Source organism: Danio rerio, chromosome 14 (genome assembly GCF_052040795.2).
Source record: "Danio rerio strain M-AB ecotype USA chromosome 14, GRCz13ab, whole genome shotgun sequence".
Lineage (NCBI taxonomy): Eukaryota > Metazoa > Chordata > Actinopteri > Cypriniformes > Danionidae > Danio > Danio rerio.
The window spans coordinates 48,290,001-48,315,819 of NC_141034.1; the positions used below are offsets into that span (position 1 = coordinate 48,290,001).

The 25,819-nt window shown below is 34.8% G+C and overlaps 1 protein-coding gene across 6 annotated transcripts in view; it reads left to right on the top strand.

The window, feature by feature from the left end:
* Positions 1-25,819, top strand: part of si:ch211-170a17.1 — an 830,126-nt gene that overhangs the window by 236,499 nt on the left and 567,808 nt on the right. For 3 of the 6 annotated variants that reach the window (XR_015507870.1, XR_015507871.1, XM_087282056.1), the window contains exon 1: positions 12,320-12,920. The exons of 1 other annotated variant lie outside the window; for it this stretch is intronic. The gene's annotated coding sequence lies outside the window, so the exon portion shown is untranslated. Of the gene's footprint in view, positions 1-12,319; positions 12,921-12,940; positions 13,040-25,819 lie in introns of those variants that run through there. 2 more of the 6 variants (XR_015507872.1, XM_087282058.1) reach the window with 1 other exon arrangement.

Here is a 25,819-nt window from a genome sequence, read left to right on the forward strand (position 1 = left end):
AGCATATGTAAAATAGCATTATGTAATTGTTTTATAATTATTATATAATTATAATTATTAAGTTTTATAAAATTTCCTTATTGTTACCCCTTTTATTAACTTTTATTATACTATTTATCACTGTCAGAAATATAAAATCTACACTTTAGTTTTTTGTGTTTTAGGTACTAATATATAACTTTAAGGGGGTCGCACACCAAAAGCCCCGCTCGGTGACGTGCCGAGTCACGCTACGCAGCGCCATGCAGCGCTATGCATTTTAGAATTTTAAAGGTTTCTATTAGCCGTGACACTGTTTATATTTCAGCCGCTTGACATAGCGCCATCTGATAGTTACAATATTAAACATCATGTAAATGTACGTGTCTAGTGTGCGATACTTCCAACTGTCATCCGGCTTTAGGTATCAATGTGGAACTTTAGAGTATACAAAATGGCTCTTTATATATATTCAAAAAGTTAAAAGTCTTCAAAAGTTTGGGATAAGGTTTTGTTTGTTTGCTTGTCTGTTTGATTTATTTATTTGTTTGTTTGTTTGTTTGTTTTAATTTAACCTAATTTAATTTAATTAACTTTTTATATTATTTATTTACATATATTTATTTAGAAATTAATGGTTATATTGAGTAGGCATACAATTATCAAAAGTTAAAAAACTGCAAACTATTTATTTTGAAATTATATATAACTATACAATATAAAATATTATAATATAATATAATATAATATAATATAATATTTAGCTGTTTGTTAATTTTCAAGAATTAAAAGATCGATGCAAGTCGTCTATTTTACAAACATATTTGTAAAATGTCAATAGTTTTTATATATATTTTATTTATATAATTATTTTTTTATTATTAGTTTCCATTAAATTGTTTGATAATTTCACTGTTTTGAATAAATAAATGCAAGGCAAGGCAAGTTTGTTTATATGGCACATTTCATGCACAATGCCAATTCAAAGTGCTTTACATGAACAGGAATAAAAGAGTCTAATTATAAGTATAAAATTCTAAGTATAAAATTCTAAGTATATTCTAAGTATCTAATTCTAAGTATAAAAGAAAAAATATAGACAAATAGTATAAAACAGATTCAAATGTGTTAAAACAGGTTATAAAAAGAATTAAAAAGAAAAGAAAGACACAATAGTGTGATCTGTCAGATGTAGCACAGAGCTCATTTCGTAAAAGCACAGCTAAACAGATGTGTTTTCAGTCTGGATTTGAACGTGTCTAATGTTGGAGCACATCTGATCATTTCTGGAAGCTGATTCCAGCAGTAGGGTTGCAGTAGTTGAAGGCAGATTCACCCTGCTTTGACAACTCTTGAAATTTCTAGTTTATATGATGCTAAAGATCTGAGTGATCTATTAGGTTTGTATTCAATGAGCATATCTGTAATTTATTGAGATCCTAGGCCATTTAGTGATTTATAGACAAGTAGTAATACTTTAAAATCTATTCTGAATGTAACTGGGAGCCAGTGTAAAGACCTGATGACATGCGAGATGTGCTCTGACTTTCTGGTTCTGGTCAGAATTCTGGCCGCAGAGTTCTGTATGAGCTGCAACTGTCTGACTGTCATTTTGAGAAGGCCGATGAGGAGTCCATTTCAGTAATCCACCCTGCTGCTGATAAAAGCATGAAGTTTCTACATTTTGCAATGTTTTTGAGATGGTAGTATGCAGATTTTGTTATTGCTTTCACATGACTATTGATAAAGGGATTCTTGGTGCACCTAAAACATTTTAAAAATGGCAAAACTGCGAAGGGTAGTATAAAATACGAGTGCTTTTTACAGCCTAGTGTTACAAATAAAAAGGTGATAAATGATGAAAGCTATTCCTTTAATATTTGTTTAATATCTTTTCAAAAGAAGTCATTGTCACTTTTCAGCCGACTGCTTTGCCGTCACTGTTATCTGAAGTCATTTATTAGCTGTTCTGCATCTTGCTGCTGGCCGGCAGATCATCTCAATCATAGTCATTTGTGAATGGATGCTCGATGGCTTGGCACAGTTTCTAGGTTTTTCACTCTTATTCAGCATTGATTAGAAATACTAAACACTCTCTGTTTGCCCTTGTTGGAATGGTTTTGTCCTAAAACTTTTGATTGCGAGGCTAAAACAACTCTTTAGACGTGGATCAGGCCAAATCTGTCTTCTCCTCCATTATCAGCACCACAGGAGGGAGAAAATCAGGCCTTTGCGCTGCTTCTCTTAGAGATGAGCTTCTGTTGAGTGAAGATCATCAATACTGCACCATTTAGCAGTTCTTTATAAGTTCATGCTGAAAAGCATATGTTTACACCGTAACATTAACACATTTTTCTTATTTTTCCATTCAAACAAGAGTTGTTAAAACAATTTACATTCACACAGATTCACAACAAACTACTTGGAAATACTGCAAAAAAATCATTATATATATATATATATATATAGTTGAAGTCAGAATTATTAGCCCCCCTGAATTATTACCCTCTCTGTTATTTTTTTTACCTAATTTCTGTTTAAAAGCGGGAAGATTTTTTTCGACACATTAATAAACATAATATTTTTAATAACTCATTTCTAATAACTGATCTATTTTATTTTTGCTATGATGGCAGTAAATAATATTTGACTAGATATTTTTTCAAGACACTTCTATACAGCTTAAAGCTGGATCTGTTTCTTTGGTCCTCTTTATTCTTTGTTTTAATGTATTTTAGAAGTATCGGATCAGGTTTTGGTATCGGCAGATCCTCAAAATCAAATGACTCAAAATCAAGGGCAAAAAACCTGATCGGGACATCGCTAAAATTTTGTTTGTGGCAATTTTTTTGTATTAAAAAATGATAATACTTAAATCATATCAAATTGACACAACACATAATGGCCATTAAAAGCAAAAAAGATCAATAAATTAACAAATAAATAAATCAACAAAAAACAAACAAATAATTAATTAATTAAATAAATAAATCAACAAACAAATAAATAAATTGACAAACAAGCAAGCAAATAAAAAAATAAAAAATAAATAAATAAATAAATAAATAAATAAATAAATAAATAAATAAATAAATAAATAAATAAATAAAAATGTTTAGAATTTTTTTTATTAAATCGTTTCAAACTTACATTTAAAATACACTACAACACCAACTATATTTATACAACAACAATTTGTTTATTTACTTACACACTTGAAAAACATCTTGCTGCCTAATTTTTCAGTTGAATCAAATTAACTACATCTCAACAATATGATTATAACTTATTACTACAAGTTAAAGTAACATAAAAACATGTTTGTTTGTTTGTTTGTTTGTTTGTGGCACTTTTGGTATTCAAAAACCACAATACTTAAGTCATATCACATTGACATGACACATACTGGCCATTAAAAGCAAAATATGATAAATGAATAAAGTTCCACATTGGCACAAATAATGTATGTTTTAATTAAAAGCAGTAAAATTATTAACTATTTAATTGGAACCTAATAGCAAATAAAATGTATGACAAAAACATTGACATTACAAATTGTAAAAAGTTAGCATGGATGTTTTAGCTATTAACCAGTAACAAATAGCTATGAATTATATTATTTATTCATTTATTCATAGTTCTTAGTCCTTTTATTATTCTGGGGTTGCCACAGCGGAATGAACCGCCAACTTATCCAGCATATTTTTTTACCCAGTGAATGCCCTTCCAGCTGCAATCCATCTCTGGGAAATATCCATACACACTCATTCACACTCATACACTACGGACCATTTAGCCTGCCCAATTCACCTGTACCGCATGTTTTTGGACTGTGGGGGAAACCGAAGCACCCAAAGAAAATTCACGCAAACTCAGGGAGAACATGAAAACTTCACACACAAATGTAAACTGACCCAGCCGAGGCTCAAACCAGTGACCTTCTTGCTGTGAGGCGACAGCACTACCTACTGTGCCACTGTGTTGCCACTCAATGTTATATTACATTACATTCCATTACATTACACTATATTAAGTATGCATACTCAATATAAACATTCATTTCTTTCGTTCATTCATTTCGTTCATTTTAAATAAATAAACATGTAAATTGTTTAGATTTTTTTTCATTAAATCATTTCGAACATACATTTAAAATAAACTATAATACCATCATAAAAGCTGAACATTGTTAAAGATTTCCTAATCTACAGGCTGTTTTCCTCCAGTTTTTTTTTTCTAAACCAACTCTAGCTTTCTATTTAATTGTAATTATTTATAGCATTCATATTAAGAAACCACCAAGAATCCCCCAGAAAGACATTTCAGAAAAAAATACAGTTTTATTAACATTTTTGTTTGTGCATTTTGAGTTCATTTATTTCTTTATTTTTGTTTTTGTACATAATCTTAGCTAAAGAGGTGTTTACTTCTAACAGGAATTAGACACAGTCCAGTGAAAGGGGACCTATTATGCCCCTTTTTATACGATGTAAAATAAGTCTCTGATGTCTCTAGAGTGTGTATGTAAAGTTTCAGCTCAAAATACCTCACACATATATTTTTTTATTATTCTTTTTGACTGCACCTTTAAGCTTTGATCCAAATTGTGCCATTTTGGTGACAATCGCTTTAAATTCAAATGAGATTATACTCCCAACCCTATTTACAAAAGAGAACATGGCATAAACTTAGTAAGGTAGGGTGTAAAAACTCAGATAGCGGACAGCTGCTTCTCACTCAGGGCTGTTTATGCTAATGAGGTAGAGATCATCACCACTGGTTGGGGCTTTTCCCCTCTGATGACATATACAAAGGAAGAATGTCAATCAAACGTTTTATGAAGTGTGATTATGTAAAATAGAATTACAACATTTTCACCATTAAAATAAATATCCGTCTATTCTCGCACACTTGCCACACAACTAGTGTAAATGGCCCTGGTAAGATAACCACTTAGGGTGCTTTTACACCTGTGAATCGATTCAGTTGTTCCGAAACAGAGATTACAATTGTTACATTGTTGCTCTTTTCTCTTGGAGCGGTTCGCTTTCACACTGCAAAGTTTCTAATTGGACCAAAAGAGCTAAAACAAGTCACGTGCGAGTAAACTCTCCTTACATTAGTCAGAGTGTCAGGGTTTATTTTGCAGCGTCCCGCTAAGCTGTCAGGAGAGGTGGTGGATTGGTGGTGATTGATAGGGTGCACGCGTGCAACGTGTCTGAGGAGAGACGCGGTGGGGAGGGGTGAAAAGGGTGCGCGACAATGCCTATTTGAGGACCGGGAGGGAGACGCCGGGAGATCATCACTCGTTTGCGGGCATCCGGAGACTTGCGAAACTTCCCGCCCTACTCATAATTCTCCCTTCATATAGCCGTAAGCCTATTACATATCCATAATACACTGTCATATAATCGCGCTCGGATCGGATCGCTTTCTCACTGCAATCGAACCGCTCCAGGGTTCGTTTCAATCAAGCCGAGACCACCTCATTCAAGCCATCTCGGAGCAATTACTTTGGCGCGGAACAGAGCGCGATTGCCCTGTTCACATATGCCAAACAAACCGCGGTAACTGGGTAAACGAGATACGTTCCAAAACAAAAGTGTAGGTGTGAAAGCACCCTTAAACTCTGCGAACCCGGTACCGGGTCCGTGACGTCATCGACTTTCGCTTTCAGATTTAAAGGGCTAGCGTTGCACCAGACCCCCGTAAGGGGAGTCGTTTGAAAGTGTAGAATCTATATTTTATGCACATATGCATCACTTTGGTTTTTATTCTACAGTATAAAAGTTATTTATACTTAAATACACAGTATTTTGGATACCGGAGCTGGGTATTTTACATTGGCTCATTTTCATATTTTTTTATATGACACATGTACAAGTTGTAGCTCAAATGAAAGCTCTTGCCGGTGCTCATACAGTTCTAGCATTCTTTTTACTGAATTATATTCATATGCCAAACAGTTGTTGAATGAATTGTGGTGTTTCCATGGCGCAGATATGTAAACAATACATTTATGATCAATAAGCAGCCCCAGATAGCACAGACAGCTGTCATCTCTTACCTTATGCTGTGCCCTTCAGGGCCATTCTCCCCTGTTTTTGAGGTGATGTGCATAAGTAATCCTTTTATTTGTCTGATGTGGTCCAAACACAGTGAATTATGTTTGATCAAACAAAAGAATAGTGAAATATGTAAACAAGGATCGGTCTCTGTGGCTTGTACAGCACCTCTTATCAGTTGAAAAGCAATAACTTTTGCATAGATTATGGTAGAGACATTTTTTTTTTTCCTATGAATACAGACATGTGCATGAACCACCAAAACTAATTACAGCACGCTAGACCACACAGAACCTAAAAGGTACACTTTCAAATTTGAGTTTATAAAAAAAATACAAAAAGCGCCTCTTTTTTTTAGGTGTTTATTATAACGCAGACGTCATATACAGTTACTTTAAACACTTTCAATAGTGTTTTATGAAAATTCAAAGGGTTTTCTTTAAAATGATACCAAATTTTTGCATTTACACCTCTGCATGTGGATTTGGGAAGCTTTTAAATTTGGGTAGGCAAAATCCAGGCGGAAATCTCCAAATAGCAGCAGAGTTTAAGTGGATAAAGCACTGTCGGTGATCATAAAGTAATCATGTTTCAACACATTGAATTATACAGTATCTTTATCTTGACCTCATGCAATACGGATTATGTCCACGGTGACACACTGTACATTACATACTAGACTCTGTACTACCAATATTGCTTTCATTTGTTTAGAGTAAAACTGAACAGTTATATTTGGTTGTATGTGAAGTTTAAGCTCGAAATACCCCACACACATATATTTTTTCTAACTCTTTGAAACTCTCCCTTTTAGGCTTGGATTCAAATTGTGCTGTTTTGATGACTGTCGCTTTAAATTCAAATGAAATAAGAGGGCTCCGCACCGCTCTTTACAAAAAAGGGCATGACATAAACTCTGGCCTGTAGGGTGTAAAAACTAGAATAGCGGACAGCTGTTTCTCACTCAGGACTGTTAATGCTAATGACATAGAGATCATCACCAATGGACAGGACTTTCCCCCTCTGATGGCATGTACAATGGGAGAATGTCAAAGTGTTTCTACAGACTGTTTTTATGAAGTTTGATTATATAAAATAGAATTAATACATTTTCACTATTAAAATCTGGCTATATTCACACACTGTTGCCACACATCTGTGTTTAAACAAAGTGATTTTTGCATAAAAGGTGCTCTTTAAAGAAAAATAAAAACTGAATAATTGAAAATAATACTGAATAATTAGAAAAAAATGAAGAAAACAACAACCAATTGATACCAGATGTATCTATATAATTACTGATAATGCAGTTATAATCCCTAGTGTAAACGCAGTGTCCATCTCTACTGTAAAAGGCCCTTTAGTAAGATAAAGCACTGGCAATGACCATAATCATGTTTTACCACATTGAATTATACATTATCTTTATATTGACCTCATGCAATACAGATTATGTCCACAGTGACACACTGTATTTTGTACTATCAATATTGCTTTCATTTGTTTAGAGTAAATCTGAACAGTTATGGTTAGTTATATGTGAAGTTTTAGCTTAAAATACCCTATATATATATATATATATATATATATATATATATATATATATATATATATATATATGTATATATATATATATATATATATATATATATATGTATATATATATATATATGTGTGTGTGAGTGTGTGTGTGTGTGTGTTTGTGTGTATATATATATATATATATATATATATATATATATATATATATATATATATATTAACTCTTTGCAACTCTTTCTTTTAGGTTTGGATCTAAATTGTGTCATTTTAATTTTCGTCGCCTTAGATTCAAATGAGATGAGAGGGCTCCCAGACGTCTTTTTAAAAATACCAACTGTATTTAAGCCACTTATAGAAGTAATTTTTGCATAATAGGTGTCCTTTAAAGAAAAAAAAAAAATAATTTGTAAATAATTCAGAAAACGACAATGAATTTATATCAGATTTATATATTAACATTGATAATGCAGTATCAATGAGTCCATCTCTCGTGTAAATGCCCCTTTAGTTACACAAAGCACTGGTGGTAATCATAAAGTAAGCATGTTTCACCACATTGAATTATACAGTATCTTTATCTTGACTTCGTGCAATACGGATTATGTCCACAGTGACACACTGTGCATTACAAACTATACTCTGTAATATTAATATCGCTTTCAATTGTTTAGAGTAAATCTGAACAGTTATGGTCGGTTGTTTTTGTTGTTTCGGTTTTGATGTAAAGCGTCATGACTAATCAGCACAAAAGATGACTAAAACATTGAGGCCATAATTATTCATTGAGCAATGTGATAAGCAGTTGTTAAATCTTTGTACTGTGACATTGTAGGGATTGATGGATTTCTGGTGAGTTTTAATGCCTGCTGCCAGATGGCCAATAATTAAAACGGTGAACTTGAAGGCTTTTGGTAATTACATGCATTTTCTCATAGGACATGAAGAGGTTGGATACAAATGAACACACTACGTTGAAATATTTACAGATTTTGACTCTTGATCATCTTTAGAAAGAACATATATATTCTAGTAGTCACATTATCTGAGTTTTCTCTGGCTCTAATTTATTTTAATTGTGTTCAGTTGGTAGACAGCAGTACACAAACACTGCTTCTAAATAAAGCATTCAAACGTATTCAACCAAACTAAAATCATAGGGAATTTCATATTCTTTTTCATCCCTGAATAAAAGACTCCATCTGTTATGTTATTTTAGAGACTCACATACTTAATATCCTTTTATTCCAGAAAGTGGGCAAAATGACATTGGTAAAATTGACTCTATTAATATTTTATTAAACAGCCAATGGTCAAAACAGGTACACATCTTCACGAATGAGCTTCTACCCCTTGTGTGCTGTTCGTGTGGTCTTCACTTATGCAAACTGCTCCAGTTCTCTTGGATTTGAAAGGTGCAGGTTGATTAAAGTTGCATGATAACCTAAATTTACAGTAAAAAAGGGTTCATAAAAGTGCTAGTGCTAGTTTCTAGAATGGCTGCTGCATCTTATCATGGCAGATTCAAGGTTTATATTTAAATGACCGCATATTAGTTTTTTATTACTTGCATACATTTTGAAACTTTTAAAACTTTTGTAAAGAAGAAGCAATGAATAAGCATTTTAAAAGGGTTTGTTCACCTAAAAATGATGTTGTTAATTACTCACCCTCATGTTGTTTCAAACCTCCAAGATCATAGTTCATTTTTAACAAATTACAAATTATTTAGCTATATATATATATATATATATATATATATATATATATATATATATATATATATATTTTTTTTTTTTTTTTTTCAAACTACTTATGTAAAATGAGCTGAAACAACACAATTTTTTACTTTTGTTGGGACCTTATTTTTATCATTTTCTATCTACTTAAGTTTATTAAATCTATAAAGTTAACTTGTGTTGATTTGTGCTGGGACCATATGAATTAATTGTTTGGAACCCTGCATTTTTACAGGGTAGATTAATCTGAGAGCTCCCTCATCCACCATAGGTCCCCACATTAAAAGTCCAAAAATATACAAAAATAAATAAATATATAAATGAATAAATAAATTAATGAGTAAACGAATGAATGACTGAATGAATGAATGAATGAACGAATGAATGAATAAAATACTCAAAACAAGACATCTATTTAGTAGTTCAATCTTAATTTTATCAAGCTATCGGACATTTTTTTTATGAATGAATTGTGTGGAACCCTGCATTTTTTACAGTGTACATGAAATCTGAGAGCTTCCTCATCCTCCATAGGTCCCGACTCAATGTCCAGAAAAATAATAAAAATAAATAAACAAATATATAAATTAATAAAATATTCAAAACAAGACATATATTTACAGTGGTTATACCTTAATATTATTAAGCTATCTTACTTTTTTTATGAATGAATTGTGTGGACCCTACATTTTTTACAGTGTTGTTGAAATCTGAGAGCTCCCTCATCCTCCAGAGGTCCCAACTCATTCAAAGTCCAGAAATATATATATAAAATAATAAATACTCAAAACAATACAAATCTCTTTAGTGATTCAATCATAGTATTATCAAGCTATCTGACTTTTTTTAATTCATTGTGTGAAACCCTACAATTTTTACAGTGTAGACAAAATCTGAGAGCTCCCTCATTCTCCATACTTTAGGTCCCAACTCATTCCATCCTCATTCAGAAAATACAAAATAAATAAATAAATAATTAATTAAATACTCAAAACAAGACATACATCTTTAGTGGTTCAGTCTTAATATTATCAAGCTATCTGACATTTTTTATTGAATGGATTGCGTGGAAACCTATTTTTTTACAGTGTAGATGAAATCTAAGAGTTCCCTCATCTTCCATAGGTCACAACTCATTCTGAAAAATACAAAAATAGATAATAAATAAATAAATTAATTAATTATTCAAAACAACTAAAATATTTTCAGTGGTTTCAGTGGCTTAATATTATTGTTTCTTTTTTTTTTTTTTTTTGTGAATGTATGGAGAAACCCTACGTTGTTTTACCGTGTAGATGAAATCTTAGAGCTCCCTCATCCTCCATAGGTCCCAAACTCATTCAAAGTCCAGAAAAATACAAAAAAATATATATCTCAAAGCAGGTCACATATCTTCAATGGTTCAATCTTAATATCATCAGGTACATTTCCATGTACAAATAAAACAAAATAACTTATTTAGCAGTTTATTCTTCTCAGTGTCAGTATAGAGTGCACAGGTATATTCTTGTAGCTTCATAATATTCCAGCTAAATTCACTGACAGCATTTGGTCTGTTTCGAAGATGTTTTTTGGTATTTATTCTGAACTTGCTTTCTATTGAGAATGATAGAGCTCTCTGATTTCATCTAAAATATCTAAATTTGTATTTCGAAGATGAATCAAGGCAATTATGAACGTAATTGATTTTTTTTTGTGCGTGAACTAACTATTTTAAACCTATCAATCAACAATTGTCTACATCAGAAAATATTACATATTGATATAAATTATATTATTCATATTGAAACAAATGAATACATAAAATATCGTAGTGTTTTGCAGTCTTGTGCCATTTAAAGTTTAGAAAGACTCATGTCATTAACTTTATTAGGTTGTTTATCATGCTGAAATGTGAACAATATTGTGATTGTAAGAGTTGTGAGTGTACACCAAGGGTGAGCAAACTCAGTCCTGGAGGGCTGGTGTCCTGCATAGTTTAGTTCCAACTTTCTTCGACACACCTGCCTGGAAGTTTCTAGTATACCTAGAAAGAGCTTGATTAGCTGGTTTAGGTGTATCTAATTGGGGTTGGAACTAAACTCTACAGGACAACAACCATCCCAGATCAAGTTTGGACATCTTTGGTATATACAGTTCATTCTTACGTAAGATGATCCTACTGTAAATGTTAACCTCAATGTAACATTGAAAACTTGCATCTTTAATGCTAAGAATAGTATAAGCATTTGTAAATAGATGCTACCCACACCTCAACATATCAGAATTTTACCGAATCGTTCATTAAAAGTAGTATAAAATCAGCTTTGCAGGTCAAATACAGTATGCCATCCTCGTTCATTTTGTTTGTTTGCATATATGAATACCGGTCAGGCCCAGATACGGCGAGTCTTTTCCACGTCTTACCATTGTTCAGGCCAATCCTTGTTTTGTTTTTTTATTAGTTCTGCCACTGCTTCCCATTCACTAGCCCCCCGGAGGCTTTTCTCAGTGCATATGTGTGTCGAGGCGATAAGGGAATTGGCAATTTTGTTTATGCCGCTAATTATATGATTCCACGGTCGCTGTTCGATGCGTATTGTCCTTGCTTCCTGCAAGTGCTCTGATCTGCTTGCTTCATCTGCTTCTATTTTCATCTACCTCCTCAATCACGCTTGACAGTTGGCCAACACTGAATAGTGACCCTTCCGCCGGTGCCGGTACAGTTTTCTCCTTGGAGCGGTGGGTGGTGTTCACGCTCAGGAGAAGAGCTTTTGGCAACATTGGGTGGTTGTTGTATGCATATGGAGCTGCATGTTATTCCTGCTTAAGGAGAGCAAGAAGCGATTCTTTATTTTTGACAGAACTCTGAGCACAAATGCAGTAATTGTCAGACTCCCGTGCAGCGTGAGAGTGAGAAAAAGGGAGGGAGAGATGGATGGATGGAGGGGGTGGAAAGAACTGCGAGAGGGAGGGCAAGCGTGTGTGTGCATATGTGCGAGCGTGTGAGAGAAAGAGAGAGAGAGCGCACAGTGTTCAATACTCAGAACATCTAGACATTGTGCCGGCTGCGAGACAATTAGACCCACAATCCAGAACTGACACACGGATTAAACAAGCAGAATAAGGTTTGGTCAGCTTTTCAGACTGGATGTGGAGTGTGGATTGCGTGTGCAAGTCTGAAAGTTGTCCAGGATGCGAGCGCTTGTGGAGGATGAGCTAAACGGAGCGGTGCACGGCGGGATTCTTCGAGGTTGGAGCGCAGCTGCTGCCTCCAGTCACTGACGGGAGGACCTTGCGCACGGAGAGCTGCCTCCGTCTCTGTCTCTCTCTCTCTCTCTCTTTCCTTTTCCAGTCTCGCAGAGATAGGCAGCATCCTTCAGACTCGGCACTGAAAACAGCGGACGTTCAAGGAAAAGGGAAAAAGACTGGATTATAAAAGCAGGGAGTAATCAAGGGGAAATTTGAAGGAAGGACCTAAAAAAGATTTGAAAATAGATTTGCATCTCAGGCTCTTGTGTTTGTTGTTTTGAGGAGGGCTAAATCGAAGAGATTTGGGTCGTGCATTGCTTTGCTTCAGCCAGCCTGTGGAGTATAGGATCACAAATAGCAATTCAAGGTAAGATGTTTGTCAAGTTCAGTGTCTTGCATGTGCAACCAAGTGCAATCCAGGGTTTCAAAGAGCTGAGATTAGTGTACCGCAACGACAGCAGAAGAGGGAGAGCCAAAGGGGGGAATGTAAGTCAAAGTTGTTTTTGTAAATCGTTCTTTTTTTAATGAAAGTTGAAGGGTATCATTCAGATGGTATAAATGCTGTTAGGTATGAAGCTTAAAATGTGGTTTATTCTTCCGCACCTTGGTGGATATCACTAGGGTGTTGGGGGGGCATAATTACAGTGAGAGGCAGATCTCATTTTGACAGGATCCCCCTTTTGTCGGAAATAGAGGCGAGGGGTTGGGAGGAGGAGGTTAACGCATGCTATATCTCATTTTGGAGGGGGATATATAAATGTACAGCTTAAGAATCTGTCACAACTTTCAGAGTTGATGGGAGATTGTTTGTTGTCAGTTTTTCCTTTTGCTTGTGCCCGTCGTAATTACTTTTGCTGTCACTTCTCCCACGAGTTCAGCCGCGGCTCCTACGCACGAAGCAATTTGGTGGCCGTCTTCTGACCACGTTCGAAAAAGGAGGGGTGCGAAAATGCAAACAGAGATTGAAGGCGTGATGGAGGGGGTTTGACAGCCTCATATCTGTGCTTGCTGCTGCTGCTGCTGCTGCTTCACATAACTGAGGCCAGATGGAGAGAGAGAAAAGAATATTAATATATTTTTTTTTGATCATTTATTTTTTTCCCTGACTCAAGAACAGACATTCAGGTTTGGGCGTGAATGTCCCACAGCTCAGATAAGGAGCGTGCACGCTCCCTTGTCGGTAGTGGACAAGTGGCCCCCTCCTTTATAGGAGGGATTGAAATATTCATGAATGCATGCACATCCTGTCTGCCCTGAAATATTTAAAATAATTGAATAATAAATAACACTGGCTCTTGAAACTGGCCCCTCTGTTATCCTGTCCATAGTGATCATTCTGTCCGCTCGGGTTACTGGTACGCCCATGACTTTGCCTACAGATGAAAACAGATTAGGTCTGTTAATGTGAGTAGTTGCTGAATAAGTATATGGATATGACACAACAGTTTCTTATATGTTTGTGTGAATGGTGGAGAAGAGAAAGACACAGATTTTCACTTTTATAGCTGCCTTTTGGATATGTAATGCATGATCGGTCTTGTCAGTAATAGACACATGAACTCAAATGTTTGTAACAGGAGAAACAAGCAGATTTATTGAAAAGGTAAGCAAGAAATGATGATGTCGATGATATCTTTGATGTTTTATTAAGTGCTAACTGCGCACAGTCCTTGGGTCTGCTGGCTTGTTTGAAGAGGGAGCTCTGAATTTGAGTGCTTGATTTACAGTTACAGCTTTTTTGTGCACACGTTCATCAGCATGTGGAGTCAATACTGGGATGTATATAATCAAATGTTCCATATATACTGATTTCCCACTCAAACAATCATTAAGTGCGATTTCGCAAAACATATAGCACAATGAAAGTGTAAATAGAGTAATTGCTATGCGACAGCGGTAGCGTAGTCTGCCTGCCTGCTGTTATGAAACAGGCCTTCGAGGGTCTTGGATGAAAATGAGAATGCACTGGCAGATGTAGTCACAGAAAAAGGCTTCCGCTGCAATGCCAAAATCGCTTGTTCCCAGTCTAGCCAGATGCATCAACACATGAGGTGAAGCTGCCTCTGAGTGAAGCTGAAGTTCAGCCATGCCTGAAGGTGCTCTCATGGCCATCTTGATAACTTTGTATGGTAAATATGATGCTTGATGGTGGAAAAGATGGGGTCATGGTGAAAACAGATGTCCCACGAACCTGAATGTAAGAGGCAAGGTCATCGTGATGCACACCAACCCAATAAAGACGCTTTAAACATGTACTTGATTGATTTTCTTTCAAATATCATTTGAAGTCAAAGGAATGCCGCTTCAGCCTGGATACACAGTGAATTACATTGAGAAATAGAAAGGTATTTCTTTTCAGTGCACTCATAAACAAGCCTTGACGCTGACTGCCTTTGCAAACATGATGTCTCAGTTGTATACCAGTGAGGCTGGATAGATACCTGATGCAAGTGTGCAGATAAATAAACGGGTAAATCCAGCATAATGTGGTTTTATGGTCCTATCCAGTCAAAGCTGGTTTAACTGGTATGACAAGCTGTCAAGCGTCCAAAACCAGTATGATAAGCTGTCAAGTGCCCAAATACTTGCACATGGAAAGGATTAGTTTTCACCTTTCTCTTTAGCCTTCTGTTAGGAATATCATTCCACCAGCAAAGAACAGTTAACGTATTAAATAATGGTTGTGGTACCAACCTCATTTGCCAACTTCAGGCTTTTGGAGGGGATGTAGATCTGTAAAAGCAAGTGGGAGTACGAGAATATGGGTGTTGCAGTTTTGTATCAAGCATTAACCAGCCGATTCGAATGTTATCATTCGATTCAATGGGCAGTGATCAGCTGATAAATAAAGGACCAGTAGGGACCTTCTGCAAATACTGGTAGGCTCAGAAGGTTGTTATCACACATCCACATGATTAATTAGCTATAGATCTTATACGGCTGTGGCCAGAAGTTAACGATAATTTTATATATATGTATATATATATATTTTTGTATTTCATTAACGTCTACCTCTACCCCAACCCTAAACTCAACCGTCACAGTAATGGAAAAACAGATCCTGATCTGGAGTGTCTGTATTAGTATAGCTGATATACCCTGTGGAGGGACGTTAACAGCCTTCTGAGCGTACTAGTAGTCGCAGAAGACCCATATTGATCAGCTGATAACCACTGATAATGCCCATTCCATCAAGTAATAACATTCAAAGTGGGTGCATTAACTCATGATGGGAACTTGTATGATGGAAGATGCCATCTGTAGCCAAATTGTAAGCATACGGTTGACTTGCTGTTGCAAGCTTAACTACTGTTTAAACTGGGCCAAAAGCTACAGGAACCAATACAAAAGTTTGTTAAAAAAATGTATTTTAGGATCTACTAGTAACAACTAGTCAACTGTAACTATTCGGAAATGTTGATGTTGCTTGAGTTTCTATTGTAGCCACTGGGTCAAAACAAGCAGGCAGAACTGATTTAAGAATACACTGGCCCCTGGAGCAGCAAACCCAAGGGCCTATTTCATTACTTCACATAAGTATGTTACCTTTATTATTATTATTATTATTATTATTAATAATATTAATAATAATAATAATAATAATAATAATAATAATAATAATAATAATAATAAAAATACAATAATTTGCTAATTAATTTTATTATCAAATTTCTACAAATTGATTAAATATGTTAAATTACTTTTATTTATTTTTTAATCAAACGTTATATTGTTTTATTAAAGCAGGCCTACAAGCAGACAAAATGTAAGTTGTAATCACGAATGTGTAATCAATGTTAAATGTAATCAAATAATGACCATTTAACATGCTGCAAAAAAAAATTATAATAAAAAACTAAAAAAATAAAAACATCTGCAATACTTCCTAAATTTGTTCACTTTACAAAAAAATAGTTAAAAGGGTTTCACCATTAAAGTGTTTCTTTAAAACTGTAGCTGAGCATAAATACTTAATGATGTCTTTAAATTTCTTGCTTCTAATGTCCCCCTGTATATATATATATATATATATATATATATATATATATATATATATATATATATATATATATATATATATACAGACAGACAGACAGACAGATAGACAGACAGATGATAGATAGATAGATAGATAGATAGATAGATAGATAGATAGATAGATAGATGATAGATAGATAGATAGATAGATAGATAGATAGATAGATAGATAGATAGATAGATAGATAGATAGATAGATAGATAGGGGGGAATATATGGCAATATAAACCGAAGGGAATATAAACAGAAGGACAAAAACATTATTGTGAACACTGTAAAAAAGGGTTGTTTCCGCTCAAATCCTTCATGTTTTTTTCCGAAACAAATTGAGTAAGATAAGTTAATAGTTTTTTTATTTTTATTTTTTTTATTTATTTATTTATTTTTACAAATTTTAGTGGATTGACCATAAAATGAAGTCCGTCCCCTGACCCCCAATCAGCTGTGGCAACACCTAATAAATAAGAGACTAAGCCAAAGGAAAATGAATGAATGAATGAATGAATGAATGAATGAATGAATGAATGAATGAATGAATGACAATAAAACATTATTGTGAACACTGTGAAAAAAAATGCTGGGTTCCAATCAAATCCTTCATGTCTTCCCAAAACAAATTGAATAAGTTAACTTAATTGTTTGTTTTTGTTGTTTTTTTACAAATTAAAGTGTATTGAACATAAAATGAAGTTTCCCCCCACCATTCTTTTATCAAGATTTGTGTTGTATTCACTGGCTGAGGCTACACAAACAGATGATTTATGTCAAAGGGAGTAAGAAGAAGTTAGAAACAACAGCCTAAACCTGGGTTGCTGGGTTGCGGCTGGAAAGGGATCCACTGTGTGAAACATTCCAGTTCATTCCACTGTGTCAACCCCTGATAAATAAGCAACTAAGACAAAGGAAAATGAATGAATTAATGATAAAAACATTATTGTGAACACTGTAAAATGCTGAGTTCTGTTCAATTCCTTCATGTTTTCCCGGAAACAAATTGAATAAGTTAACTCAATTGTTTTTTTGCTTTTTTTTTTTACATTTTTTTTTTTTTAACTGTGTTGTATATATTGACTGAGGCAACAAAAACAGGTGATTTGCGTCAAAGGTAGTAAGAAGAGGTTAAATATATAATCCTACAAGAGCTCTTGGTACCTGAAAGAGATGAATCAGCCTTTGTGACTATATTTTTAGTAAGTCCATTAAGAGAATAAGAAAAAAAAAATCAATGCTCATTGTTCTGTCAACATTTGTTTTCCGTATTTTGGAGACTGTGACCTTTAGCGGAGTGACTCCTGGCTTCTCACAAGAGAGCTTGGATGACTCTGTCACAGGGCTTCAAATCATTAGTGCACATCAGGCTGATGTTCAGTTGGCACAGCCACCACAAAAACAGTCATGCCTCCTCGTTGCCGCCAGTCTAAATAAAACAAACAACAACCAAAAAAGCGCTCTAAATCGGGTACTGGCCCCATCTGCCATCTTACAGTGCTTGTTGGTTTGATCCCTAAGGCAAGTGTAGACCACCAAATGACCGGAGAGATGTATCGCACATAGACTAATATTAGCAGGGATCTGGCACCGCTGCTCCTCCTTGGATTGGTACACTTACAGCCCTCTGCTTTGTGTCAGCTTAAACATATTTATCAATGTATTCATATAACACATCTGGATGGTATATACAGACAGATGGTAGCACTAATCCTCAAGGGTCCCTGAAGTCTGGTGGAAAACAAGCTGGCACTATGCACATGACGTTAGTAAAGTTCTGCCAAATTTCGCAAACAAAGTGTTTCGAAATATATATTAGGTGATCCTCTTAATCAGGGCATCCTGCTTAAATAGTGATAAATGTTAAACATGTTGGGGGTGATGCAGAGAAATATGAAGTCCTCAGCATCACATGGTTTTAATATAACAGATAATTTGCATTCAACTGAAAGACAAAAGGCAGCACAGTGGCTCAGTGGTTAGCACTGTCACCTCACAGCAAGAAGGTCACTGGTTCGAGTCCCGGCTGGGCCAGTTGGCATTTCAATCCAAAGACAGGCGGATTGGATTAACTAAATTAGCCATAGCGTATGAGTGTGTGTGTGTGTGAGAATGAGAGTCTATGGGTGTTTCCCAGTGCTGGGAGGGCATCTATAAGTATACAGAATATTAAAAATAATAATTCCTTACATTTATATAGCACTTTTCTAGGCACTCAAAGTGCTTTACACAATAGGGGGGAATCTCCTCATCCACCACCAGTGTGCATCATCCACCTGGATAAAGTGATGGCAGCCATTTTGCGCCAGACCACACACCACACCAGCTGATTGGTGGAGAGGAGAGAGAGAGATAAAGCTAATTATGATATGGGGAGGGTTAGGAGGCCATGATGGACAGAAGCCAGTGGGCAGATTTGGCCAGGATGCCAGGGTTAAACCCCTACTCTTTTCGAAGGACATCCTGGGATTTTTAACGACCACAGAGAGTCAGGACCTTGGTTTAACGTCTCATCCGAAAGACATATGGTGGAATAGTTGGTGGTTTATTCTCCTGTGGTGGTGACCCTTGATAAATAAGTAACTAAGCTAAAGGAAAATAAATGAATGGCAAAAACATCATTATGAAGACTAAAAAATGCTGGGTTTCGTACAATTCCTTCATGATTTCCCAAAACAATAAGGCAACATAATTGTTTATTTATTTTTTTGTTTTATTTAAAAAGCTAATAATTCACACTCATCAAGTAATTGCTTCATACTATTTTAATTTTTTCATTTCTTCGGGTAATTCAAAAGCACAACGTTTCAGCACAATGCCCTCCTCAGTGTGTGACACAATTCTCTCACGCCACCCTTTTTTCCATTAGTCAATTACACTGCGTCATCAGTTAGACGGCCACTGGATGATCCTAAAATCTCATTTTCATTTCATTATTCCATGATTAACCACATGAGGACTATTTACCTTCATATTTGAAACATTATTTCACAGAGAAATACCATATCAATTATCATCATTTGCCAAGTGGACATCAATACAGTAAAAATCTGACAGTCCACAACATTAAAAAACACATTTGACGTCCACTCGATGATTAAAGACAATCTCACCTTCACCTCAACGCACATAACTAACCTCACAAGAAATATTTACCCTCACCTTCGAAAACACTATTTCACAAGAAAATAGCACATTTACATCAATACAATGAAATTCCGACAGTCCAAAACATAAAAAAAATTAAAAACACAAAAATCGCTGCTTACATGGTAGACTCTTAATCAGTATCATCTTAATCATCAAAGCTGAGAATTGGTGTCCATGTGAATAAAAGTGTAAGATGAATTCGCAAGCAGTCAAAGACATCTGCGTCCATGAGTCCTCAAATGTTTCATTAAGTTTGACGTGTTTCCCCCCTTTGTAAAGCGTCTGCTTCACGTTGGTGTGTCAGAATCTTTGCTTGTGAAATACAGGCATAGTTTAGAACGCTTAGTTTAAGCAAATTCCATGAACGTGATCGTGCTTGTTGATGAATCTGAAGGGATCCCTCTCGCTCACCGGCAGAGTGTGTGAGCGAGAGGGATCCCATGCTGTCTGTGTTTGTGCATGTGTGTGTGTGTGTGTGTTTGTAGTCCACTTAGAATCCAATCATGATTAATTACAAAAAAGTGTGATTAATCACATTAATTGTTTTAATCATTTGACAGCCCTTATATATATATATATATATATATATATATATATATATATATATACTGTATATAAACAGGGCTTTAAATTGACACCCGCGGTTTCGGCGGTGGAAGGTAAGACAGACACTCCCACTAGTCACTTTGGCTGGTGGAAAATTATTTTCCCAGATAATAATTCTTAAAAGCATGGTTCGACAATAAGAATGGTCCAATATGCATGCACAGGCGATCGAGAAGCAACACGACTGACAAAAATAATTGCATTCGAAACTTCGCGGGAGCAAAGCAGAATACCGGATGAGAGGATAATCACTCGCGCTAACAGCTGAGGTGATGCGCGCAACTGTTTATAACGCGTGCGCGCTCCCGTTTCCTTTTGTAAAGCAACTGTGTCTAGAAACACAACTGATGCGATCGATTCTTTCAAATAGACTGAACAAAAAGGGAGGAGTTGACTTATTGTAAGCAGCGCCAGTTGCTTTCGGTTTAACCATTCTTTGAAAAGATAATGTATGGGTCTCATTAACCATGCGTGTGTGATCATCCTTTTATAATCACACAGTATGTTTTTTACCTGCTTTCTTTTGCATTATTATGGTTTAATTATCTTTTTTTTTTTTTTTTTTTTTACAATAACATTGCTTTAATGGGAGAATAACTCCCCATTTATGTGCAGTTAACTGGTGATCTGGGACCTTTAGCCAGGACTGAGCATATGTTTTGTTAAATAAAAGGTATAGTATTCAGCTATATTTTGCATGTTTTCACACATTAAAAAATGTGTGGCTAAGAAATAATTAACTGTTTATTTATGGTGTGCTCAGAGATAAATTGGGTAAATCCTTCCATTTTGGGCTCTGAAAATTATGAAAACTAACTGTAATATATGAAACCCTGACCCATTTGCTCATGATTATTAAGCAAGCTCATATACGACACACAAAAAGTAAAACAAATGAGGAAGCATGTAGAGATCAAACTCTAAATCAAGTAATTTTAGCATGTCAAAGTCATATTTATGTGTATAAAATATATTTTCCCAACAATAAAATTGTGGCTAGTGAAAATGGCGAGTGGCTAGTAAAGTTGGAAAACTACTAGCCACATTGGCTGGTGGTCAAAAAAGTTAATGTTAAGCCCTGTATGTATGTATGTATATATATATATATATATATATATATATATATATATATATATATATATATATATATATATATATATATTTATTTGAAACATTTGACATCTTTTCTGTGTCTTTTAAACCTTTGTAATTATCCTATCACGTACCTCTACATCTGTCATTCTATTCTAATCATAAACGCATTGAGAATCACCATTTCAAAGAAGACTTTGGCATCATGAAATATTTGTTTCTTCATGAGAGACCTGTCACAGTTAAATTGCGCATTTACCTTTTCTCTTTTCCAAAATTTCTCTACGTTAGACCTGTATTGCCTCATGCTGTGTGATGAAGACCTTCAGAAGTCAAAGAGTCTTCGTTAAATGACACAGACAGCGTGTGCCGAGTCTTCCAGGGTCTTTTCCAAACTGAAGCACATACCCTGTAGCTATGCTAACTTAAGAGGACGTCTTCCATCCTGTTTCAGCCCAGCCCATGTGAAGAGCAGGGCGCTTCGGGGAACGGATGCCGTAGCATGACAGGGCTTGATAGTTGTTACACAGCCTAAGAACAGCATAGGGAAGGGTGGAGGGTAAAGTCAGCAGGTGCTCAGGGGAATAAATGGACTCTACTGGCTCTGAGGGGATGGATTAGGACCAATAGTGGCTGACAGTGATCCTGACACCCATCTACAGCCTTTAAAGTCAACCTACCATGGAGCTGGTGGACACGGGCCACCTCAAGCTAAAGTGGTCCTTTGTTTTGGGTCTGGCTTGACATCTAGCATTAGCAAGGGTCATGTGGTGACATGATGGAGAAGAAGGGAAGAATAAAGGGGGTGTTTTTCACTGTGGATATATATATAATTTTTCCCATTTTACTTGATTAATTATTTAGTAATCGTTTTGTGACAAATGCTGTCAATCAAAAAAATATTGTTATCAGTGTTAGTTTATAATATTTTTCTATTTTATTTATTTATTTGATAATCATTTTGTTACAAGTGCTGTCAATCACAAACTGCCGCTTTTATTTACTTTATTTATTTATTTATTTATTTATTTATTTATTTATTTAAATTATATAAAAAAAAAAAATTCTAAATATTTTTTTTCATTATTTATTAATTTGGTAATCATTTGTGACAAATTGTTGCTTTTTATTTATTATTTATTTAATTTATATATTTTTTAATTTTTTATTAAAATTACGTATTTTTTTTCAATTTTATATATATATATATATATATATATATATATATATATATATATCCCTTTTATATATCTGCTTTTTATTTTATTTCAGTTATAATAAATTTTATATATTAAATGTTATATTCATTTTATTTTTATGTATTTATTTATTTGTTTATTTCTTTTAAAATTAATTTTTTTTTTTTAATTTAGATTTTTATTTTATTTATTTATTTATTTATTTATTTGCTAATCATTTTGTAACAAGTCCTGTCAGTCAAAATGCTGCATTTTATTTATTCGGTAGTCCTTTTTGGAAATGCTGTCAATCAAACTTTTGTATTATACACTATTAAACAAATATGCACTGTCTGATAACATACAGTATATATTAACCATTTCCAGATAATTATGACAGAACATGGTTTGTGAGCGCTGTGTTGCATGGCTGGCAAGAATGCAAGCAGACACGACTGTCTACGCCTGCACTGACGTGATAATTACATTTCTACCATACATTGATCTAGAGAGAAAGAGAGAGAGAGAGACTGATGGCAGATGCACATTCATGATGCTGGTTACAAGGGCCCAAAATGCAATTAGCTGAAAATGGACCATAAAGCAGCACCCCTCCATGCTTAGATGTAATATTGGCTAATATGCCTAAACTCATCCAATTAACCAATCCATAATGATGTTGTTTGTGATAGGAGATGCATTTCATTAATAGGGAAGTAATTATTGACACTAATCATTTGAAACAAATGATGGCAATTGGAGCTTTGACACGGCCATACTCCTATTGGGCTGAAAGCACTACCACAGGCCACCTGGATGCGTGAAGGGGCGGCAGGATGGCTCAGTGGTTAGCATTGTCGCCTCACAGCAAGATGGTGGTCGACTCTGGTTCGACTCCTGGCTGGGCCAATTGCTATTTCTGTGTGGAGTTTACATGTTCTCCCCGTGTTGTTGGGGGTTTCCTGTGAGTGCTCCGGTTACCCCCACAGTCCAAAGACCTGCGCTGTAGGTGAATTGAATAAACTATATAAATTAGTGCTTAAGTGGGAGTGTGAATGAGTGTTTCCCAGTACTGGGTTGCAGCTAAAAGGGCGTCCGCTGCATAAAACCTGTGCTTGAAAAATAGTTGACGGTTCATTTTACTGTGGCAACCTCTAAAATAGAGTCTAAGCCAAATGAAAATGAATGAACTAATGAACATTGTCTGAATCAGGTGTGTTTGGTAAAGGAGACATGCAAAATGTGCAGAGCTAATGGTCCTTCAGGAACGTGGTTGAAAAACACTGGTCTAGCAACATTTAGTTTTGATACACTTTCAGTTTACATCTGCATTATTTGTAAAATCACAATAGTTTTACTAGACCTCAAGACTCTATTCAAAATATTCTAAACAATATTTGGCTTCTTTTCTACCAATTACCAAGTTTCATGTGTACCTAATTTGTATACATAGCAGTGCATCAACATAGAGGTTTTTTTGTGCGCATTTTTGCTTATTGTAATTTTTTTCAAGTATTAGAATGAGTTATGGTGTTTATCTGCACTGTAAAAATCCATAAATGAGCAGTTTACAGTATTTTGGGATTCATGTTTTTATTTATTTATTATTGTCCTCATTTATTTATGCTTTTGAATTGTATTATGGGACGTTTTGACCTTGAGAAGTTCGAAAAAGTGACTTTTATTAACATTTTTAATAGTTTAAAGCAGTGTTCACCAAACTTGTTTCTGGAGGTCCAGAAGATTGTCCTGCAGATTTTAGCTTCAACCCTAATCAAACACACCTGAACAAGCTAATCGAGATCTCACTTGGTAAGCTTGAAACATCCAGGCATGTGTGTTGAGGCAAGTTGGAGCTAAACCCTGCAGGGACACCGGCCCTCCAGGACGGAGATTGGTAACCCCTGGTTTAAAGTGATATATTTTCTGGGTTGGTGTTGTATATTACGGTACAAACACTTTGTAATAAGCTGCCAGTACATTTTCTGTTATTTTACAGACTCATTTCTCTATTTACTATTATTTCTTATACATCATATTATTTCGAACTACTAAAACGTCAATAAAAGTCACTTTGTTAAACTGTATAGTTGAAATTAAAACATCAAAAGTTGACAAAGCAGAGATCAAGGACCACTAATGCAACAATAAATCAACTCTTGTAAATCACAAAATACAGCCACAGATATATATATATATATATATATATATATATATATATATATATATATATATATATATATATATATATATATATATATATATATATATATATATATATATATATATATATATTTTTTTTTTTTTTTACAGTGTAATTCTTATTAGTAGCTGAAGATATGATTACATTTGTCTGAATATTTAATAACCAAACACACAAGAGGGCAAAAAGGTGAGTTTATATATGGTAGACGTTCCAAGTTTGCAGAAATGAGCTGAGCTTTGCATTCGGCTTGGTGTGTGCAGATTTGGCGTGGGTCTGGTCAGTGGTTTTCTTTGTATCAGCTGTTCTAGAGTGGTTTGATGTGAACCTTTTATTTAGGTTATTGACCGGCTTGTTCTTTAGGGGCCAGAAAACTGCTGCATGTGTTCTATTACTACTTCTGTTCTTTTACTGACTTAATTATCTATGTATTATTTTTTTATATAATATATTGTTTCCAACTACTCAAAAGTCAACAAAAGTCACTTTGTAAAACATTTTCAAAATTTAAAGTAGACTGAGCAGATGTCCAATAATGCAATTAACAACAGTAAATAAACAAAGAATAAAAAAAGTCAATCCCAAAATACGAAACCTGTTAATTAGCTTATATTATTTTACAATGTGACAATATGTTGCTGCCTCATATAAACATTACCATTTTAAACAGATGCTGTTTAATTACCAACCATTAGTAACCCTATTCACAATCATGAGGGAATAGTGATCTCTAAAGAAATAGATAGATGCATAAACAAAAACTGGATTTTCATTTTATCCAGATTCATGCAGCACTAAAGCAAAACAGGAATATACAGTTTAAATATATACCGAACTCAAAAATAAACAGATCTCTGATTGATTTAATGCTGCTCAAACATAATACCGATCCAATTGAATCTATTCAATCAACAAGTTACTCCCTTATCTATTCAGTTATGCGTGCCGTAGAGTTCGCGAAGGCACTTCAGACGGCACGCTCTGCCGAGAGATGTTTAACTAGGGACAAGA